Source organism: Microcaecilia unicolor, chromosome 4 (genome assembly GCF_901765095.1).
Source record: "Microcaecilia unicolor chromosome 4, aMicUni1.1, whole genome shotgun sequence".
NCBI classification, from domain to species: domain Eukaryota; kingdom Metazoa; phylum Chordata; class Amphibia; order Gymnophiona; family Siphonopidae; genus Microcaecilia; species Microcaecilia unicolor.
In genome coordinates this window covers 136841246-136864193 of record NC_044034.1, presented here as the reverse complement: position 1 = coordinate 136864193, position 22948 = coordinate 136841246, and the positions used below count along the sequence as shown (strand labels likewise).

Here is a 22948-nt window from a genome sequence, read left to right as displayed (position 1 = left end):
AATCACCAGAACAATGTTGCCTCTGTCTAGGGAGGCATGGAGATCACTTAGAAGAGTTGTGACAGTTGTTTTTCTGCTATGGTGGTTTCTGAATCCAGTTTAATGGGGATGGAGTACTGAGTTCACAATGGGAAAGAACCTGATCAAATATTACTTTTTCCGATAACTTAGAAACAAAGTGTAGGGTAAACACAGAGCGGAAATTAGCAGGACATAAAGGACCCAAGGAAGGTTTCTTGAAGATTGGAGTGACAACAGCCTTCTTGCAGGCAAGGGGGACATGGCCAATTGAGAGGCTATGATTGGTCATCTGTTGGCAGTAAAAAGAAGGCCATGGTTAGGATAGGTAAGCCATTTAGATGGCAATGAATCCAGAGAGCAAGTAGCAACATACATAACGTGCATTAAGTTAGTGAGCTGCTATAGAGCTGGTACATTTAATGAGACCCAAACTGTTCAAAAGATGGGGGGGGGGGGGGGGGGGGGCTGAAACTGATGGTGGGGATGAAACTGAATCTGCTAAAGTGAGGTCAGATTATAGGAACTTAGAGAATAGCAATTTTAGTTATAAAGTATGATGCAAGATCATTGGCTGAAGGTACAATGCGATGGTTTGAGGATAACCGGTGAATAAGCTGGGAGACAATGGGAAAAGGGTTCTCCACTGAGTTGGAAGATGTGGAGATAAGCTTGGTATAATAGGTTTTCTTGGCTTCTTTTAAGTGGATATTATACAGGATATGACAGGATATGAAAAGACAATGACTATTAGTAGTACAACACTTACACCACTAACACTCACCTTCCTGATTTGACTCTTGAGAAGACAGAGACCTGAGTGATACCAGGGATTCTTGGCGGTTTTAGAAGCTTTTATAGATGAAGAGAAATTGGCAAAAAAAGCAGTAGCAGCTGTAGTCCAGCACAAACATTTGTCTTCAACCGATCAAGATGAGAAGTCAGAAGGGAAAAAAGTGAATGAAGAGGAGAGGTAACTGCGGGATCCAAGGTGGCAAACTGGATTGGAAACTGGTTGACTGACAGGTGACTCCAAGGAAAGGAAGGTAAGTAGTGGAGTGGAAAAGAGACTGATGAGGGCAGATATGATTGAGGTCTACAAAATCCTGAGTGGTGTAGAACGAGTAGAAGTGAATCGATTTTCTTACTCATTCCAAGGGTACAGTGACTAGGGGACACTCAAGGAAGTTACATGGAAATACTTTTAAAGCAAAAAGGAGGAAATATGTTTTCACTCAACGACTAGTTAAGCTCTGGGACTCTGCCAGAGGATGTGGTAACAGCAGTTAGCATATCTGGGTTTAAAAAAGGTTTGGACAAATTCCTGAAGGAAATGTCCATAGTCTGCTATTGAGGTAGACATGGGAAAGCAACTGATTGCCCTGGGATTGGTAGCATGGAATGTTGCTCCTAATTGGGTTTCTGCCAGGTACTTGTGACCTGGCTTAGCCACTGTTTGGAAAACAGGATACTGGGCTAGATGGACCATTGGTCTGACCCAGTATGGCTACTCTTATGTTCTTATGTATATGCCTCAGGGATCAATACTGGGGCCAATTCTATTTAATATATTTGTGAGTGACATTGCCAAAGGGTTGGAAGGAAAGGTTTGTCTTTTTGTGGATGACATTAAACTATTCAACAGAGTGGACACTAAAGAAGAAGGGATATACAAAAATTAGAAAAATGGTGTAAGGTCTAGCAGTTTAAATGTAATACAAAGAAGTGCGAAGTGATGCACTTGGTATGTAGAAATCTGAAGGAGATGTACAAAATAGAGATGAGAGACTGATAAACATGGTTGAGGAGGGAGACCTTGGGATGATAGTGGCTGGGTAACTCAAGGTGGCAAGACAATACGATAAGGTGGTGACCATAGCTACCATATCTTTTGCAGTGCTACAGTCCGATTCCTTTCCACGGACATGGCCGTGGAAAGGAATCGGACTGTAGCACTGCAAAAGATAAGTCCCATAGGTTTTGAACACTCCAAAGAACTGCAAATTGAGTGTGACTTAAGCTGGATTTAGAATGCTTACATAGTAAATAGTACATTCTGATTGACTGGAGGTTTTTATTCCAATGATGCGAGTGAGTACTCCTTAGACACATGACAGTATATACTGCGAAACAAGGAGTTACATCACGCCACGTGAGGCTTTTCCTCCAATTTCAATCAATACTTTAATTAACACTCCAACACGTTATTGATAGTAGGAAGGACTTGATTGTGGGATTTGACAGTACTCCCCATTAAGGAAAGACGTATTTGGATGAGCTGGAGAGGGCTTTGATAACAACTCCAGTGATTGGGAAGTAAGACCAGTGCCAGGCAGACTTCTACAATCTGAAACCCGAGAATAGCAAGGACAGATCAAGAACAAGCAACATAGTAACATAGTAGATGACGGCAGAAAAAGACCTGCACGGTCCATCCAGTCTGCCCAACAAGATAACTCATATGTGCTACTTTTTGTGCATACCCTACTTTGATTTGTACCTGTGCTCTTCAGGGCACAGACTGTATAAGTCTGCCCAGCACTATCCCCGCCTCCCAACCACCAGCTCTGGCACAGACCGTATAAGTCTGCCCAGCACTATCCCCGCCTCCCAACCACCAGCCCCGCCTCCCATCACCGGCTCTGGCACAGACCGTATAAGTCTGCCCAGCACTATCCCCGCCTCCCAACCACCAGCCCCGCCTCCCATCACCGGCTCTGGCACAGACCGTATAAGTCTGCCCAGCACTATCCCCGCCTCCCAACCACCAGCTCTGGCACAGACCGTATAAGTCTGCCCAGCACTATCCCCGCCTCCCACCCTTGGCAAATGCTCCATTTACTGTTTTTCTCTAAATTCATTTACAGATTTTGTCTCCCTTTTTAAAGTTCAATGCTTGTGAATTATTTTTACTTAATGTCCTCTTTCCAGTGACTATGTTACATTTGATTACTGTAAGATTTCTACTGCAAAGCAGCCTAAAGCCTAACCACCCTTACCCCTTTGAACGTTACCCCCCCCCCCCCCCCCCAAGATGTAGAGGTATGGGCAGGCCTTGCTGAGATAAGTGGAGGAATGTCAATAGGCGTATTTTATATCACATTCATATTATATGCTATTAGTGTATCTCAGAAGAGGAGATCACCTTCAGGTTGACAGTGAATAAAATATTGTCAGTTTGCAACATTGTTGGATTGCTGGTTTAATCAAGTATTGACAATGAATGTGACTATGTTGCAACCAAAATTTTAAAACCACTCTTCCATGATTATGTCAAATATAATTGATTGGTAGTGTTGCAAATTGCCGACTGCCCTATTTGTGATCCAGTATTTGTTCATGAAGGTGTGGCACTGGCTGCATTGTTGTGCAGACTGGATGGATTATGTGGGTCATTATCTGCCATCCTATACTATGTTATTATGTTACTATTTCTATGCGACTTCTCATTTCCAATCAAATGTTTTGCAGATGTCCATTATTTTTTCTAGATATTCAGTCCTCTACATTTATTTCTAGTTATTAATGTAGAAGAAAGTTCTGTTGTAAATAGGTTTTTGAATTAAACTGTTCAGTGTGTATTGGATTTAAATAGTTGTTTTGCACTGAATTTTGGATGCAGGTAATAACCATGGTTGGTTAATCCAATATAGAAAGCTATATGAAAAAAATGTACAACAAATGTTTCCTATTTTTTTTTAAATGAATAAATATTGCTCAAACTAGGCAGAAAACAGATAGCAAACTAGACTTCAAATGCTGAACAGAATTGCATACTAATACAGGAGTGAAGCTTTTAAACATGCCATTACTGTACAAATGCATAGTTAATAATGTTTTCCTCCCTATAATAATAGTTATATATAATATTAAAGATAATACAGATTTTTTTTCAGATTATGACATACACATATAAGAAAACTAATAATGGGGGTTTCACTTAGCTACCTAATTTTATTGCAGACCATCTTCCACCCTCCCTCCATATTTGTTCAGGAATAGTTTTTTAAAAATCGTAATCTGCTAACAAATGTACCAAAATAGAATATATACATCTAGATATTCAAACGTCAAGTTCACATTTCAGCTATTATGGAAAGATACCGCCACAAAGCAGGCTTTTCAGTCAGTCAGTCTGTACAAGTAATTACTAGTGTAAGCTGCATTCCAAGTGCGAATGCAACCAATAAGAATATCATTATCCATTCACAGCTTGCTAGTTAGCATCTTCTTTCCGTCCACGGATGAAAGAGAACATGCACAAAGCTGTTTTCTGCCCTTAACTAGCGAGCTATGCCAGACAGCACAGATTGTAACACACGTATCTAAGCGAAAAAGCAAGCTACAGACTATATTAGTCATAGTAAGTGGAATGCTCTGCAAAATGACTGAGTAAATACATTTGCTTGAATGGACCTCTATTGCTTTAAACTGTTTTTGGTCACACACACACACAAGCGATAACAAGCAGAGAAGGAGGAGTCCTGTCCGACTTGTGCTAAGGTGGAGCTCTGTTTCCGATAAAACGACACTAGCAGCTCAAAGATCGCTGATGGGGGGAAGGGCTTAAAGACTGACTCAAAAGCCAAGAAGTTCATTTATTTACGCCTACTACCTCCCAGCCCTTGGCAATCTGACTAACAACAAACCGAGCTAACAAGAAATACTAGAAGGAGGAAAGAGAACTCTGTGGACGTCTGGATTTCAAAGCTATGGAAATCGAGAGTGATCGCTGCTGCCTCTGATTAACAGATGCCTCTCTTACTGTGCTCAGCACAACTTGTAAATGCTTCTGGAGACCCATGCAAGTCACCTAGAGTAATCGGGAATTACCCTGTGGATTTCAATTAAGAATGGACAACTGCTACTGAGAGGACTCTGATGCATTTTCAGTTTAATACTCTGCTGGCTGTCTTTGAATTTAGACTCGAAAAGTAGATGTACTGGTTCTTGCAGTAAGAAAATATATATATATATATATATATATATATATATATATATATATTACATACTATTCACGTCTGTTTTTCTTCAAAAGTAACTGAACTGCAATCCAAAAGCTGCTCCTGACCACCCATTACTGTATAAGGAGTGTTTGTTCACCAGATCCCTATTGCTAATACACAGGTAAGCACATTTCCGTTTGTAAATTATTCTGAAGCATTATCAAAACAACCTTCTGCCATGAATGTTTACTCTTTAGTTACATGCCAGCACCTCTTTCACTTTATGTAACCTTTTTTTTTAAAGCGTTGAATTCTATGATACTAATTTAAAGATTGATATTTAAACGAATTGCCCGTATCTTTGGGCAGGAGTCCACTGTTCTAAAGCAGTAAGACTGCATACCACGTTAAAATAAAGAACCAAGCAGATTCACTTCTTTTTTTTTCTTGCAAACTGTGTGCTTCATAAACAAGGTATGTCTTCGTAGTTTTGGGAACAACTTTACAAGCATTAAAAAGAAAAGGCTATAAAATGAACTGTACCTTTTACCTGCAGGTTTCAGCATTTTAGTGCGATTTTATTTTTCAACTTTCTACATATTTGTTTGACTTCGGGAACAATGACATTTCAAAGTAGCACTGGCACAATGAGTGAGTTGCAAGTTGCAGGCTTTTCTTTTTAAAACGTTTTGACTACATTATGCAGTCAACGTCTGTTGCATCATTATGTCTGCGTATCAGTATTTTGAAAAACAATCTATAAGCTTGAAAGTTGATACACTTTCTAATGGGATTTAGGACAATACCATAATGTGAAGTTCTTAATGGCTATATCATAGAAAACCATATACAATGTATTATTGATGGCTAGTTTGTAATTGCATTTTTTTCAGATCACCTATTCAAATAACTTATTGGGAGTTTCAGTGACATTTTATTTTTCAGCATCTGTTTGTTACCTAGTCACCTTTGAGGTGGGGTTCAACGTGTCAAATTCAACATAAACATTGGGAATGCATATCATGTAAAAAAAAATATTGCATTTCTAACTTTCTCCAGCTCTCTGCATCTTGAAACTCTGCTCATAATCAGAGTAGCCTCCTGGAGGCAGAGTTTACTGGATTCCATTCCCGAACCTTGGTAATAAGCATACAAAGACCATAAATGAGCATTAACAAAATATATTTATTTATTGGGATTTGTTAGCTGCCTTTATGAAGAGATTCATCCAACTTTCTCATTTATTCTTCAGTTTATTGGATTCTTATTTTCACATAAACCCCATTTCAGGTGAATAAGTACATAATTATGGCCATACTGGGACAGACCGAAGATCCATCAAGTCCAGCATCCTGGCAAGATCCCAAAACAGTACCATACATTTTATGCTGCTTAACCTAGGCATAAACAGAGGATTTTCTCCAAGTCCATTTTATTAATGTGTTATGGACTTTTCTTTTAGGAAGCTATCCAAACCTTTTTTAAACCCTGCTAAGCTAACTGTGTTTACTACATTCTCTGGCAATGAATTCCAGAGTTTAATTACAAGGTGCAGATAAAGAAGGCCAAGAGGGATTACGAAGAAAAGCATTAGAGGCAAAAAAAACATAGCAAATTTTTGTTTTTTGGTATATTAAAAGCAGGAAGCCGGCAAAAGAATTGGATGGGCCGCTGGATGACCGAGGGGTAAAAGGGGCAATCAAGGAAGATAAAGACATAGCGGAGAGATTGAATGAATTCCTTGCTTCGGTCTTCACCGAGGAAGATTTGGGTGGGATACCGGTGTCGGAAATGGTATTTCAAGCGGATGAGTCGGAGAAACTTACTGACTTCATGGTAAACCTGGAGGACGTAATGGGGCAGTTCAGCAAACTGAGGAGTAGCAAATCTCCTGGACCGGATGGTATTCATCCTAGAGTACTGACAGAACTGAAAAATGAGCTTGCGGAGCTTCTGCTAGTGATATGCAATTTATCCTTAAAATCGAGCGTGGTACCGGAAGATTGGAGGGTGGCCAATGTAATGCTGATTTTTAAAAAAGGTTCCAGGGGAGATCCAGGAAATTATAGACCGGTGAGTCTGACATCAGTGCCGGGGAAAATGGTAGAGGCTATTATCAAAAACAAAATTACAGAGCACATCTGAGGACATGGATTACTGAGACCAAGTCAGCACGGCTTTTGTGTGGGGAAATCTTGCCTGACCAATTTACTTCAATTCTTTGAAGGAGTAAACAAACATGTGGACAAAGGGGAGCCGGTTGATATTGTATATCTGGATTTTCAAAAGGCATATGACAAGGTACCTCATGAAAGGCCACAGAGGAAATTGGAGGGTCATGGGATAGGAGGAAATGTCCTATTGTGGATTAAAAACTGGTTGAAGGATAGGAAACAGAGAGTGGGTTTAAATGGGCAGTATTCACAATGGAGAAGGGTAGTTAATGGGGTTCCTCAGGGGTCTGTGCTAGGACCGCTGCTTTTAAACATATTTATAAATGAATTAGAGATGGGAGTAACTAGCGAGGTAATTAAATTTGCTGATGACACAAAGTTATAAAAAGTCGTTAACTCGCGACAGGATTGTGAAAAATTACAGAAGGACATTACGAGACTGGGCGGCTAAATGGCAGAAGACATTTAATGTGAGCAAGGGTAAGGTGATGCATGTGGGAAAAAAGAACCCAAATTATAGCTACGTCATGCAAGGTTCCACATTAGGAGTTACGGACCAAGAAAGGGATCTGGGTGTTGTTGTCGATAATATACTGAAACCTTCTGCTCAGTGTGCAGCTGCGGCTAGGAAAGCGAATAGAATGTTGGGTATTATTAGGAAAGGTATGGAAAACAGGTGTGAGGATGTTATAATGCCGTTGTATCGCTCCATGGTGCGACCGCACCTTGAGTACTGTGTTCAATTCTGGTTGCCGCATCTCAAGAAAGATATAGTAGAATTGGAAAAGGTGCCACGAAGGGCGACTAAAATGATAGCAGGGATGGGACGACTTCCCTATGAAGAAAGACTAAGGAGGCTAGGGCTTTTCAGCTTGGAGAAGAGACGGCTGAGGGGGAGACATGATAGAGGTATATAAAATATTGAGTATAGTGGAACAGGTGGATGTGAAGCGTCTGTTCATGCTTTCCAAAAATACTAGGACTAGGGGGCATGCGATGAAACTACAGTGTAGTAAATTTAAAACAAATCGGAGAAAATGTTTTTTCACCCAACGCATAATTAAACTCTGGAATTCGTTGATGGAGAACGTGGTGAAGGCGGTTAGCTTAGCAGAGTTTAAAAAGGGGTTAGATAGTTTCCTAAAGGACAAGTCCATAAGCCACTACTAAATGGACTTGGGAAAAATCCACAATTCCAGGAATAACATGTATAAAATGTTTGTACGTTTGGGAAGCTCACCAGGTGCCCTTGGCCTGGATTGGCCATTGTTGTGGACAGGATGCTGGGCTCGATGGACCTTTGGTCTTTTCCCAGTGTGGCATTGCTTATGTACGTTGAGTGAAGAAATATTTTCTCTAATTTGTTTTAAATTTACTATCTTGTAGCTTTATTGCATTCCCCCTAGTCCTGGTATTTTTGGAAAGAGTAAACAAGTGATTTACGTCCACTCATTCCAATCCACTCATTATTTTATAGACCTCTATCATATCTCCCCTCAGCCCTCTTTTCTCCAAGCTGAAGAGCCCTAGCCATTTTATCCTTCCTTCATAGAGAAGTCATCCCATCCCCATTATCATTTTTGTTGCCTTCTCTGTCCCTTTTCTAATTCCACTATTTCTTTTTTGAGATGCAGTGACCAGAATTGTACACAATATTTGAGGTATGGTCACAACATGGAATGATACAAAGGCATTGTAATGTCCTTATTGTTGTTATCCATTCTTTTCGTAATAATACCTATTACATTCTATTTGCTTTCTTAGCCACCACTGCACACTGAGCAGAGGGTTTCAATGTATCAAGCCTATACCCCTTTCCTGGTCTGTATCTCCTAATGTGGAACCTTGCATTATGTATCTATAGTTAGGATTCCTCATTCCCACATGCATCACTTTGCACTTGCTCACTCACATTAAACAGCATTTGCCATTTGGATGCCCAGTCTCCCAATCTCGTAAGGTCCTTTTGTAATTTTTCACAAACCTCTTACGATTTAACAACTTTGAATAAATTTGTGTTATCAGCAAATGTAATTTCCTCATTAGTTACTATCATCTCTGTCAAAAAGCAACAGACCCCTGGGGAAACCACTATCTACTTCTCCATTCAGAATACTGACCATTTAGCTCTACTCTCTGTTTTCTATCTTTTAACCAGTTTTTAATCCACAATAGAACACTATCTCTTATCCCATGACTCTCCAATTTCCACTAGAGTCTTTTTTTTGGGGTACTTTTTCAAATGCCTTTTGAAAATCTAGATGCAGAATATCAATTAGCTCACCTTTATCCACATGTTTGTTCACCCCTTCAAAGAAATGTAATGGATTAGTGAGGCAAGATTTCCCTTCACTAAATCTATGTTGGCTTTGTCTCATTAATCCATGCTTTTGAATATGCTCTGTAATTTTGTTCTTTATAATAATCTGTACCATTTTGCCTGGCACTGATGTCAGGCTCACCGGTCTATAATTTCCCGGATCACTTCTGGAGCATTAAAAAAAAAATCGGTGTTACATTGGCCACCCTCCAATCTTCCGGTACGGTGCTTGATTTTAAGCATAAATTACTTATTACTAACTATAGTTCTGCAAGTTCATTTTTCAGTTCTAACAGTACGCTGTGTCAGCCTCTCTGCTCAGCCAAGTAATCGTCTCTCTCTCTCTCTTTCACTCGTCCGTGCTGTCCGTCACCGACTCCCCACTCGTCAGTGCAGTTTGCTCTTCTCTTCACAGTTCAGCTAGCCAGGCTTTTAAATACAGTTCAGCTAGCCAGGCTTTTATACTCAGTTTAACTCGCCAGGCTTTTATCCACCGTTCAGCCAGCCAGGTTTTTCTCCACAGTCCAGCTAGCCAGAGTTTTAAATACAGTTCAACTAGCTAGGCTTTTATACTCAGTTTAACTCGCCAGGCTTTTCTCCACAGTCCAGCTAGCCAGAGTTTTAAATCCAGTTCAGCTAGCTGGGCTTTTAAACCCAGCTCAGCTCACTAGGCTTTTCCACTCAGCCTAACCAGCCAGGCTTTTATTCACAGTTCAGTTAGTAAGGCCTCAGAAATCAGCATGGCCTCCCAAAATTCCCTTTTAGCCAGCCCAGCTTTAAACACAGTTCCACAAGTCAGGCTAAAAACGATCCACCACCCACAACTGTCAACAACATATCTCTTGACATCCACCCACCGGATCTCCCCTGACTATTATGCTTTCCTTGTTATCTTGGGCTCCTTCAGCAATCACTCTTCTCCTCCAGTCACTTCCTCACCCACCTCCATCTCTTCTTCCACCCCTTCTCACTACCTCCTCCAACTCCTCCCATTCCATCCTCTCATTCTCCACCCCCTCACTCAGATGTTCCACCCTCTCCTCAGCTGATTCCATTTCCCAATCAGCCACCTCTCTTTCCTTCTCCTGCCACTCCGGTTCTCGTTTGTCATGACCACCCTTATTCTTCCAGGCAGTTTGAAATCTGTGCTCTCTATGCTCCTGCCTCCTCCCCTTCCGCTGTGCATTCTGGGTTCTGTCGCTGTTCTGGACTTGTCCTTCCCTCCCCTGCAATGCATTCTGGGATCTGTAGTTTTTCTGCTCTGGCTTTTCCCTCTCCCACCATGCATTCTGGGATCTGTGGTTTCTGCGCTTCTCACAGCTGGGATGAATACCATCCGGTCCAGGCAATTTGCTACTCTTCAATTTGTCAAATTGCGCCATTGCATCTTCCAGGTTTACAGAGATTTCATTCATTTTCTCTGACTCATCAGCTTTGAATATCTTTTAGTATCTCTCCCAAATTTTCCTCAGTGAAGACCAAAACAAAGAATTCATTTAATCTCTCTGCTATGGCTTTGTCTTTCCCTCAGTACCCCTTTTTATCCCTCAGTCATCTAGAGGTCCTACTGATTCTTTTTCCAGCTTCTTGCTTTTAATATACCTAAAAACATGTTTCAGTATCATGCAGTGACCGGAAACCATATTGATTCATATATTCAAAACATTGTGCTTTTCTACAAAGTCAATGAGTTGGTCATAAACCAGCTTTTCAATAATGTTCCCCAAAAAAGGGAGCAAAGAGATAGACTTATAACTAAGGAGTACACCAGGATTAAACGATGGACTCTTTAACAATGGCCTAACAACAGATCTGTTCAATGCATCAGGCATAAATCCTTCAGAAAAGGACAATTTAATAATGTCTCTGATTACCTCGCTAATTTGATGTTTCAAAGAATTAAGTATCGAAGGAAATGCATCTTTCCTTAACTTCAGCATCTCAGAAAGTGATACAGTTAAGGAAAGAGACCTTTATTTGCTACTGATTGCTCCTTTGATCCTTTTATAACCTTGTTCATATATAAGACAACCTCACTAGGATTCCTGAGGAAGGCTTTGATACTGAAACATGGCCTGTGTTGAGTCCCATTGTCTCTCCACAATATATTATCCTGAACATATGTGAATTGTGCACCATCACTGAATAAAGGACATCTCTTGATGAATTTCTGGTTCACCCATCTGGTCATTCCCACTCTGCTCTTTCTGTATTGATTCATGTGGGATTACTGTGGTTTTCTCCTTCCTTTGTTGTATACAGTAGACTGAAGTTCTATTATTCTTCAATCCTTTCATGATAATTCCTAACATTCCATTTGCTTTTCAACCACACTAAAGACTACTATAGGCTGAGAATTTCAGCGTATGTTCCACAATGATTCAAGATAGTTTTTCTGGATGGTGAATCCCATTATGGAATTTAGAATTATTTAAGTAAGGTTAGGCCTGTTTTTATGTATATGCAACATTTTGCATTGGCTGCATTACATTTTATCTGCCATTTTAGACATATATTTCTCCAGGCTGGCATAGCCCTTCTGCAGGTTAGTATAGTCTGTCTGGTCAATATTTATTTTAAATGCAGACCCACATCTGGGCATCTTCATTGAAATATGTGAGTCTGTCCAGCCAAAAACTTGCCACCAGGATTTTTGTGGGTCCAGGTCGATATTAATTCAGGACCTGCATAAAACACTTATGTAGATCTCAGCTGAGTATCGACTTGAATCTGCATAAGGATATTGGTCTGGTGCACCCTTTCACCCATTCTGATTCCCCTTCTCTCCTGACTTCACCCCCCTATGAGCACTGAAAGTCCTCCCCCATTCCAATACCCCTCCTTCCCTCCTCCTGCTCTGATCCCCTTTCGTCCTGACCACCCCCAAAAGAGCATAGGGCCCCAACAAGGAACACCCCACCTCCACAACCCTGTAAGCACCCCTTTGGCCTACCTGTATAATTCCTGGTGATTTAGGTCCAAAGGGCAGTATCAATACTCACTCGCTCCTGCCTACTGTTGCTCCTACTTCAAAATGGCTGCCACAATTTATAGAGGCTGGAGTGAGTTTCAGTGTCAACTCCAGTAGTTGGAAAGTAGGGCCAGGGCCTTTCAGACTTTTGCTGTCTGAGCTCTGAAAATAGCAAGGACAGAGCAGAATCAAGAATTAATATTTTACACCACATTCATATGGTATGCTATGAGTGCAGGTGCTATATATCTCAGTGGGGGAGGGGAAGACATTGTAAAGTGGAACTTAGTAAAATGTTGCAATATTACTATTAGATTGTTGGATCAATAACAAATTGATAATGAATGTGACTGTTGTCACATGAAGGTCTGCCATCATTTACTATGTTACTGTGGAGCAGCAATGGGGAGGAGTAAGTGGGCATTGCTCTTGTGCTTTGGACCCTAGACCTCCAGGATTTATACAGGTAGTCCATGGGTGGGGGGAGTCCACAGGGGGGGTGGGGAGGTAGGGGATTCCTTTTGGGGGCCCAATGCTCTTTGTGGGGGGGGGGGGGGAGTGTTGGGAGGAAAGAGGATTGAATAGGTAGGTGGGCTTTCAGTGCTCATGTGGGGAATTGGGAGGGAGGAGATCCAAATGAGAGGGAGGGCTTTCATTGCTCATTGGGAGGGCTCAGGAAGGAGGGGGTTAAGAATCAGGGGGTTGGGTTTGGGGATTAGAGTGCAGCAATCCGGGGGGCTGAAAAGGGACAACCAATTGGCATCCTTGAAGTTATGCAGGTGCCAGTTGACATGCAGTGCCAGCACCTACATAGCAACATGGGCAAAGTAAGGACTCTATGTGGTACTCCATACATATTATGCAGACACCAACACCAAATATTGTCAATACCTACATAAATCCCAGTTTATCCCTTACTCCGCCCCCAGAACACTTCTCTTCTGCCCAGTTTTGACTTCGCTGGTTAGCACTGATATTCAGTAGCACTGCCTAGTTAAATGCCACTGAGTATTGGTAGCTGGCCCACTGAGCATGATTTAAGTGGGAAGGAACCTCTCCCACCTGTTTAAATTTCTTAACTACTTTGAATATTCTTGTGTTATCTGTGAATTTGATCAATTCACTTGTTGCTTTCTTCCAGAGTGTTAATGAATGTTAAACCAGGTCTTGAAAACTTTCCATTAAATCTAGGAACAAGCAGCTGAGACCTCTCTCGCTTCTCCATCCCCACCACTCCAACATTGTTCCCAGTGATTTTTTTTATTTGTGGAGGAGTGGGGAAAAGGGGTAGGAATCCTCTACCCAGGCTCTTTTCCTATTATGTATGCCTAGGCAAAGACACTTTAGGAAATCAGTATCTTAAGGTGCCTTTGCAAATCACTGGCAGAACCCAGTAGTCTCCCTTCCCAAAGCATGCTGTCAGCTGTGTGACAGCAATAACTTGATAGGTGAGGCCAAGAGACAATTGCCTCTTTGTTTCAGATATCACAATGGCCTGGGTACCCATCAGTCTCCCCCCTCTCACACCCCTCTGTAGCCTTCACCCAGTCTCTCTCAAGCCACCCCAGCCTTACTCAGTTTCTTTTATGCCCTCCTCCACTTGGTCTCTCGCTTGGTCCCTTTCAGTTTTCACCCAGTCTCTCTCATGCCCCTCTCCAGCCTTCACCTAGTCAGCATCTTTTATGCCCCCCTAACCTTCACCCAGTCTCTCATGCCCTTCTCCAGTCTTCACCCAGTCAGTGTCTCTCATACCCCCTTTAGCCTTCATCCAGGTTCTCTCATGTCCCCCTCAAGCTTTCTCTTAATTTCTCTTATGCCCCCCTTCACCCAGTCTCTCTCATGCCCCCTCCAGACTTCACCCAATTAGTATCTCTTGCTCTCTCGGTCTCAAAGCAGTCATCAGCTCTTGCCTTGCTATTCACAGTGATTCCTCAGATACTGCTTCTTTGGACTCTGTAAAACAATCGGGCTCTCCATATACTTGAGTCACATGATGCAGTAAGTTTTAGAAGTCTACCGGTTTTCAAGTCCTGCGAGACTTCTCAAACTTCCTGGACTATGTGGTTCAAGTATGTGGAGAGCCCAATTGCTGTGCAGAATATGGAGAAGCAGTTTCTGAGGCACTGCTGTGAAAGGAAAATAAATATTTCGGGGGGGGGGGGGGTATGAAATCTCAGGTGCCAGGGTACAATATCTGTTTCAGCATACTCCACTGAGGCACTCCACTTTTTACTTCTTTCCTTTGAGAAACCTGACCGTTTAGCCCTATGCTTGTTTACCACCTCTTAATTGGTTCCCTGTCTACTGCATCCTCTTCCATAACTGTTGAGATCTTGGCTTCCTTATATGTATTTTTCAACAATCTGTACATTCAGCAGATCCTTTGATACAATACTCAGGGAACTGGGAACATCTAAATCTCATTATCACTTTTCCTGTGTAGAAGCCTTATACATAATGGACTAGTTTTTTTAATTTTTATTTATTTTTTCCATATATCACACCTAACAAAATCCACACAGAAGCAAAATACGCCTAGGCGTATTCTGTAAAAAATAAGCCTACATTTCCATGTAGTTTATAGAATACGCTGAGTGCCCATTTGCGTGACTAAATTAGTCACGGGCAGTTATGCCAAGTAAAACTTGGTGTAAATGGTGACACCTAAATTAGGTGCAGACCAGGTGTATTCTATAAGAACATGCATAGATTTTAGAAATGCCCACAACATGCCCATTCCACACCCATGGCCATGCTCCCTTTTCAACTATGTGACTTAGAATTTACGCGTATCACATTATAGAATATGCTTAGTCATTAATGCACATAAATTCTAATTAATGACAATTAGTGTCTGTAATTGCTTGTTAATTGGCAATTATCAGTGCTGACTGACATTAGCTAGTTAAGTTGCACGTGCAAATCTAGAATACAACTGTATTTGCACACACAACTGAAGTCACACTATACAGAATCTGAGGGAATAAGGCTAAACATCAACTGGATGGAACTCCTCTCATATGAGGAAAGGCTAAAGAGGTTAGGGCTCTTCAGCTTGGAGAAGAGACAGATGAGGGGAGATATGATTGAGGTCTACAAAATACTGAGTGGTGTAGAACGAGTAGAAGTAAATCAATTTTTTACTCATTCCAAAAGTACAAAGACTAGGGGACACTTGAGGAAGTTAAATGGAAATACTTTTAAAACAAATAGGAAATATTTTTTTCACTCAACGAATAGTTAAGCTCTTGAACTCATTGCCAGAGAATGTGGTAACAGTGGTTAGCGTATCTGGGTCTAAAAAAGGTTTGGACAAATTTCTGGAGGAAAAGTCTATAGTCTGCTGTTAAGACAGATATGGGGGAGCTACTGCTTGCCCCAGGATTGGTAGCCTGGAATATTGCTACTAATTGGGTTTCTTCCAGGTAATTGTGACCTGGTTTGACCACTGTTTGGCTAGATGGACCATTGGTCTGACCCAGTGTGGCTACTCTTATGTTCTTATGTAACTTTGTTCACACCTTCAAAGGATTATAACAGATTACTTAGGCATGGTCTCTTTTTTTCTAAATCCTTACTATCTCCCCCTCAGTAAGCTTTATTTATCCATATGTCAAGTTATTTTGTTCTTAACAGAAATTTCTACTATTTCACCTGGCACAGATGTCAGGCTTACTAGTCTGCAGTTACTTAAATCATCTCTGGAGCCCTTTTTGAAAATTAGCATTACATTGGCTGTCTTCCAGATTTAAATGATAAATTGCAGATTACCAGAGTCACACCTACAGTTTCATATTTGCATTTGTTTAGAACTCTGGTGTGTGTACCATCAAGTATTGGTGTTTTACTACTATTCAAACTAGCTTGCATATTTTACTTCCCCCCCCCCCCCCTTTGAGTGGAGGAGTGGCCTAGTGGTTAGCCTGATGGACTTTGGTCCTGGGGAACTGGGTTCAATTCCCACTGCAGGCACGGGCAGCTCCTTATGACTCTGGGCAAATCACTTAACCCTCCATTGCCCCAGATACAAATAAGTACCTGTATATAATATGTAAACCACATTGAACCTGCTATGAGTGGGAAAGCACAGGGTACAAATGTAACAAAACAAAAAAAAAATAATGGTTAGAGCAGCAAGCTAAAAACCAGGGAAACCGACTTCAGATTCTCTCTGTTGCTCCTTCTGTGATGTTGGGCAAATCACTTAACTCTTCTTTGTCTCCAAATAAAAAAAAGGAAGCAAGCAAGAAAGATTAGGACATATAACTGACCTTGGACTACAACTGAAAAGGTATAAACTAAATCTAAAATCCTCTTTCCTCGCATTTTTTTTCAATCCTCCTTTTTTTCCCAGCTCCCATGTTGCATACAGGTAATTGATCGGCAGCCTATCTCTTCTTGCACTGATAGAACTTGGGTTCACCACAGATCTTGCTCTTCCAACACGAAATATCTTCTTGAGTTTGGGCTCTGAACTGGTTTTGCTCAGCTATCAGCCAGTCACTGCGCTTGTCTTTTTTTGGTTAATGGGAAAGCTGTGGCTAGATGATGTCACTGGAACTACATTACACAAGCCTATTTCCAGGGCTTTCAGTTATAACAATAAACTAACCCAGATTCATCAGTGAGAGTGTTTTATCAAGATGTTTTTGTTGTAAATGAAAGCCAGAAGCCTTAGATTTTGAATATTGTGTAGGTATTAATGCAATCCAAACACTTCAAAACAAGATTAGTACATGCAGTGTCTTGTCAAATACCATAGGGAAAATAAACAAATCAGATGTTTGTGCAATACTATACACCTATGATCTGTAGTGACTCAGAACTTACGTGGGAACATAACTAAATATGATTTATTATACTAATCTTTTTAAATGGAAAAGCATACTACTGATCTTTCTATAATAAAATAATAATACTGTTTATTGAAATTATTTATATATTCATTTATTTCATTTCATTTAGTTATTGGGATTTATTAACCACCTTTATGAACAGATTCATCCAGTTTAACATAAAACTTACAATTTTTGTTAATATCGTAACAATAGTAAAATAACCAATTATAAACATATAAATACAATAAATGAGGTAAGCTTGGAAATATGATGTCACTAAAATACAAACAATACCATAATAGACAGAATGGAAGAATATTCAAATACCATAGATATGATGCTAATGTTTTTCTGCCTAGCTGAGGGGCCAAGTGCAGATATACAGATGGGGACAAGATGGTTAGTACAGAGTCAATTGGGATAAATAGATGGGTGGCTAAATTCAGGGCAAAATCATTATACAGTTAAACAAGATATGAAGAACTGATCTAAGTTACAGTGTGTGTAGCAAGCTTTTAACTCTTAACCCTTATTCACTTGTTCAGAACCCTTATTTTATCATCCTCACTTTAATATTCCCTTATCTCTTGTTTGTCCTGTTTGTCTGTCCTAATTAGATTGGAAGCTCTGTTGAGCAGGGACTGTCTCTTCATGTTTAAGTGTACAGCGCTGCGTACGTCTAGTGGCACTTTAGAAATAAGTAGTAGTAGTAGTCCAGGTGCAGAATAAGTGTACAGTCAGTCACCACATGTATAAAAGGCTTGTGAGAAGAGCCAGGTTTAACCTGCTTCCTAAAGTAGAGGTAGTTCTGGAAGCAAGTTCCATAGTGTGGGGGCTACACCCGAAAAGGCTCGCTGGTGGGTATCACATCGTACAATTTCTTTTGATGAGGGTACAGATAGCTATGCTCCTTGAGAGGACCTTAGAGGTCTCAGAGGTATGTAGACAATTAACTTATTCTTTAAGTACTCTGGCCCATTTTGTCTGAGGACCTTGAAATTCAAACACAGAGTTGTACATTTAGCCCTGTCAGGTACAGGTATCTAGTGTAGTTTTTGCAGGAAGGGTGTGATGTGGTCATGCCACTTGCAGCCTCCTATCAGTCGGGCTGTAGCATTCTGAATTACTTGGAGCTATTACAAACTCTTTTTGGTTTGGCCAGTGTACAGGACATTAGAGTAGTCTAGTCATGATGTTATCATGGCATGGACCACTGTGGTCAGACTTATCTTTCAAATATATGGAGAAAGATTTTGTAGTTGCCGCAGGTGATTGATCTCATAAACAACCTTTAAAAATTGAGTGAGTGATGAGTTCAGCAGTATCTGACTTGTGATTTTAGGAAGAATTCATACTTCCAAAAAGGTATTTTGAAGTCAGGTACTTGTTCACTTGTGTTAGGTACCCAAAGAATCTCTGGTAAAGTGTACATTACAAGGAGGTGATTTTTTAAATAAACTCTTGTTTTTGTTAATTACATTGATAATAATTCCAGGAATAACATGTATAGAATGTTTGTACGTTTGGGAAGCTTACCAGGTGCCCTTAGCCTGGGTTGGCCGCTGTCGTGGACAGGATGCTGGGCTCGATGGACCCTTGGTCTTTTTCCAGTGTGGCATTACTTATGTACTTATGTAATAAGAAGCTAAATATCTGAAGTTTTTAATTTTTAGTGGATTTTTAAACATTCCCTAGAAAAGAACAATACTTTTTTAGGGGGAAATAGTATGCACTTTCTATATGACAGTCTACATGGCACACTTAGGTCAGCTAGCAACAGTTTTGTTTTTTTATTGGGAGGGAAGGGCGGGGGAGAGTTATCAACAAGGGCTATCGCCAAGATGGGTTATTTTATTTAACCTGGATTATTAGCTACTACGTCTCGCTACATAAAATGGGACCTGTGCTAAAATAGCATGACTTAGTAGTAAAATAACCCATTTGAATGGTAGAATATAATGATAATTTCCCCTGACCTAACTTTTGCATATGTTATCTAGAGAGTGGCTGAATTTAGCCATTCTGTGGATAACGTTTGTGCCAGTCTCCTGCCCACTCCAAACCCTGCTTTTTTTTTTCCTACTAATAAATGACAGTAGATATGAATTAATTCATATGGGTTCTGCAGATTAAAATAAAAGAGAGCTGTTTATATGGCTAGTATGTAAACAACCACATGAGTTGATTTAAATATCAAGCCCATAGCTTGCTCAATAATCTGTGTATCATATAAAACATTTAGTAATTGAGCTATATATGTCTATAGCTCTAATCATTTTCCATCTCACAGATAGGCTGCAGAGAATACCTTCTCCTGCTTTAGACTTAGCCTGGCCTCAGAATGACATCCTATAGTATATCTCCTATCAAACTGAGCTCTCTTTTTCATCAAGCACTGCCATTTCCTCCCCTCACCCTCCCCACTGACAGTTTGAACTTCGTGGGTGTGGCTTGGATCTCTTTCAGGGAGAGAAAACTAACAACTTATAGCAGCAGCTTCAGAGAGCATTTTCCATCTCACAGATAGGCTGCAGAGAATACCTTCTCCTGCTTTAGACTTAATCCTACCCACCCTACCCCTCCACCCACCCACCCCTAGAGTGACATGTCTTATATAACCTCCCTATCAACCCACTCATTACTTTACCTCACCCATTTCTATTCTTCTATCACCTTCTCCCACTACTCCAACCAGAGTTACACCTAATCACACTGACCACCCTTCAACATCTTCTGTCCTTCTGTGACTGTTCTCTTGTGCTTGACTGCTTAAATATTTTAAATTTAAATGCTTTACTTTTTGTCTATTAGATTGTAAGCTCTTTGAGCAGGGACTGTCTTTCTTCTGTGTTTGTACAGCGCTGCGTACACTTTGTAGCGCTCTAGAAATGTTAAATAGTAGTAGTAGTAGTAATCAGATATCTCATCTGTAATATAATACATTCATCAGATTTTTTTGCTCCTGTGCCTGTTTCTTAATTAGATATTACCATTCTGTAAATTAGATGCCGAATAGTAAACTATAGGGTTAGAAAAACTAAGCTTGTTGCTTCCCATTGGTAAAAAAAAAAATGGAAATAATACTTCTGGCTCTTTGCTTGTAAGTTCATCAGATCTCATGTTCAATCATTTCACTACAAACTTCAGTTCAGCATATTTAAAAATATGGGTCTGATATTCTAAGCAGGCTAAACTTCAGTGGCACTTACCCGGTAGTGCAACTGAATATTCTGTAATGAGGGGAAGGGAAAAAAATATATAAATAAATTTAATACTTACCTGAGGGGCCGTTTTTAGGGTTCTGAAGGGTCTCTGAGTGCAGGAGCAGGCTGGGTGTCTGTGGGGCATCTGGGGGATGTTTCGGGTCTGGCTGGGGCTTCCCTGTATTTTGGGGCTCCGGGGCCATTCGGAGGGGGGGGGGGGTTGGGCTGGTTTTGGAGAGGGCCCTGGGTTTTTTTGTGGACGCGGGTTCCAGGAGCGCTGCAGGAGGCAGTGTGAAGTTTTTGGCTCCCGGGGACGATTGGGCACGTCCCCGGGAGTGAAGAGGAGGTTCGGGGCATGTTTGGGCCGGGTTCGGGCCGATGAGAGGTCACACGACGAGTTTCTGGGCCCGGGAGCGATGGAGCACGTTCCCGGGCCTGAAGGATAAAACGGGGCCGAGGGGAAGTGCGGTCGGATGCGCTCCCGATGGAGGGCAGCCGCGTTTAGCGTTGGGGAGGCCGGAGGACCGCTGCAGGAGGCAGCGCGGAAGTTTTCCGGTCTCCCGGGACTCGTGTGCGGCGCAGGGGGGAAGCGCCGGAGTTGTTTTTTTAAAAAATAAAGATGGCCGGCGAATGTAAAACGTCGGCGCGAGTGTGCATGAGGCGGCGCGCCTCATGCACGAATCGCGAACGCGCGTCTTCGCGGCTAGGCCGAAGCCGGGGCCTAAATTTTGGGCCAGTTTCGGTTGTTTTTTAATTTTTACTCCGTTTCGGCTCCAGGACGTCCGGGACCGGAACCAGGGGAAGTCTTCACGTGTGGGGAAAATCGACAATCAGGTAAGGGGGTTTTTAACCCGAAATTTTAATTGATTGATTTTTAAATTGTATAAATAGGGTTTTTGATTTTTAAAAAAATCAGGGATTGGTTTAATTTAAATTTGGTTTTCAGTTTCGGGTTCAGGGGATTTTTCCTGATTTTTCCAGTGGGTTACATTTTGAATTTTAATATTTTAAAGGGGTCTTTTGGGAGGGGTCTGGTTTTAAGGGGTTAATTAAGGGTTAATTTTTTTAAATTCGATAGGGTAGGTCCGGGAGGGGAGTTGGAAATTTTTGGGATGGTTTTTGGTCGGATTTAGGGATTTTGGAGTAGTTTAGAACAGTTTATTTGAGGGCGGACATTGGAATTTGGGATTTTTAAAATTGAAAAACAGGGATGGATAGAGAATGGGGGATTTAATTTTTGGGCCAAATTTTAGGGGTTTTGGGTAAACTGTAGGGGGGGCTAGGATTTTTGGAAATATTTTTCCATAGAAGTCTATGGGATTTTTATATTGAAAATGGTGCTGGAGCAGTGCTGGTCAACATTCCGCAGGTCAGCTTGGCCAGTTTAGAATTTTAAAAAGAGATGGTGATTGGCTGAGCTGACTGCGGAATGGCAAGCCAGTGCTGGTCTCCTTGGCAACGGGGTTTGGGCAGTTGGTCAGAATGTGTTTGGGAGTCAAGGTGAGAGGAGGTGTGGTGTGTGTTGGGAGTGTGTGAGAGGGGTTTCAGGGAAGGAAGAGGTAGAGGTTTGAGAAAAAATTGGGAAAGTATTGAAAAATAGGATATTGGTTAGAGTATAGGCTGTGTAGAGTATAGGTTAGAGTTAATATTCATTTTTATGGGGATTTGGGAATTTGGGGTATTTTTAGAAAGTTGGGGGGTTGGAATAGTGAATAGGGTATATGGGAAGTTGGGGTAAAGTGAATAGTCTGAATTAATATTAGAATTTAGGAGAGTTAACTGAGTTTAAAGGTTAAGTTAATAGAGAGGGGATAAGTATAGGGGTATAGTATAGAATGTTAAGATTATAATTAAAAGTATAGTAGTGGAATGAGAGGTATGTTTGAATGAAGACTGCCAAACATATTTAATAGGAAAGTTAGATAAAATAAAAGTTTAATTAGAGAGTGTAAGTTTATAGGATAGGGAATTGTTTAATTATTTTGATTTTATTAGCTAGACGGCCACAGTATAAAATTGTTACGGACACTAGGTATCCTGGTACCTGGTCAGCGAAGGGAGGGTATTGCTTCCATTTATTTTATTATAGAGTGAGGTTTAGGAGGAAGAGCCGTCACCTGCAAAGAATCCTGGAAAAGCTGACACTGCAATTACAAGGGCCCCAACGCAAGCAAGGTTCACCGGCGCACTGGAGAAAGAGGAACAGCCTACAGCTAAGTGACTGTACAGGGAATTCTGTGACTGGGGGTAAAGGGAAAACAGTGAGGTTAGGTACCCTGTGAAAGAAGAGAAAACAACTCAAACAAAATACTTACCTGTACCTGGAAAAGTTGGGTGTAGACTCTGTAAAACAGAAAAGTGAACACAAAGAATCACATTCTAGGAAAATACTATTTAAGTGAATACTTAAAAATATCAGGAAAGGGTAAGGAAATAAAGAGGAAAAGAAAACAAAATACTTATCTGATATATAAGCTG

The 22948-nt window shown here is 41.0% G+C and overlaps 1 protein-coding gene across 2 annotated transcripts in view; it reads left to right on the top strand.

The window, feature by feature from the left end:
* Positions 1-4632: 4632 nt before the first annotated feature.
* Positions 4633-22948, top strand: part of SLITRK6 (SLIT and NTRK like family member 6) — a 34463-nt gene continuing 16147 nt past the window's right edge. For both annotated transcript variants that reach the window (XM_030200628.1, XM_030200626.1), the window contains exon 1: positions 4633-5145. The gene's annotated coding sequence lies outside the window, so the exon portion shown is untranslated. The remainder of the gene's footprint in view (positions 5146-22948) is intronic.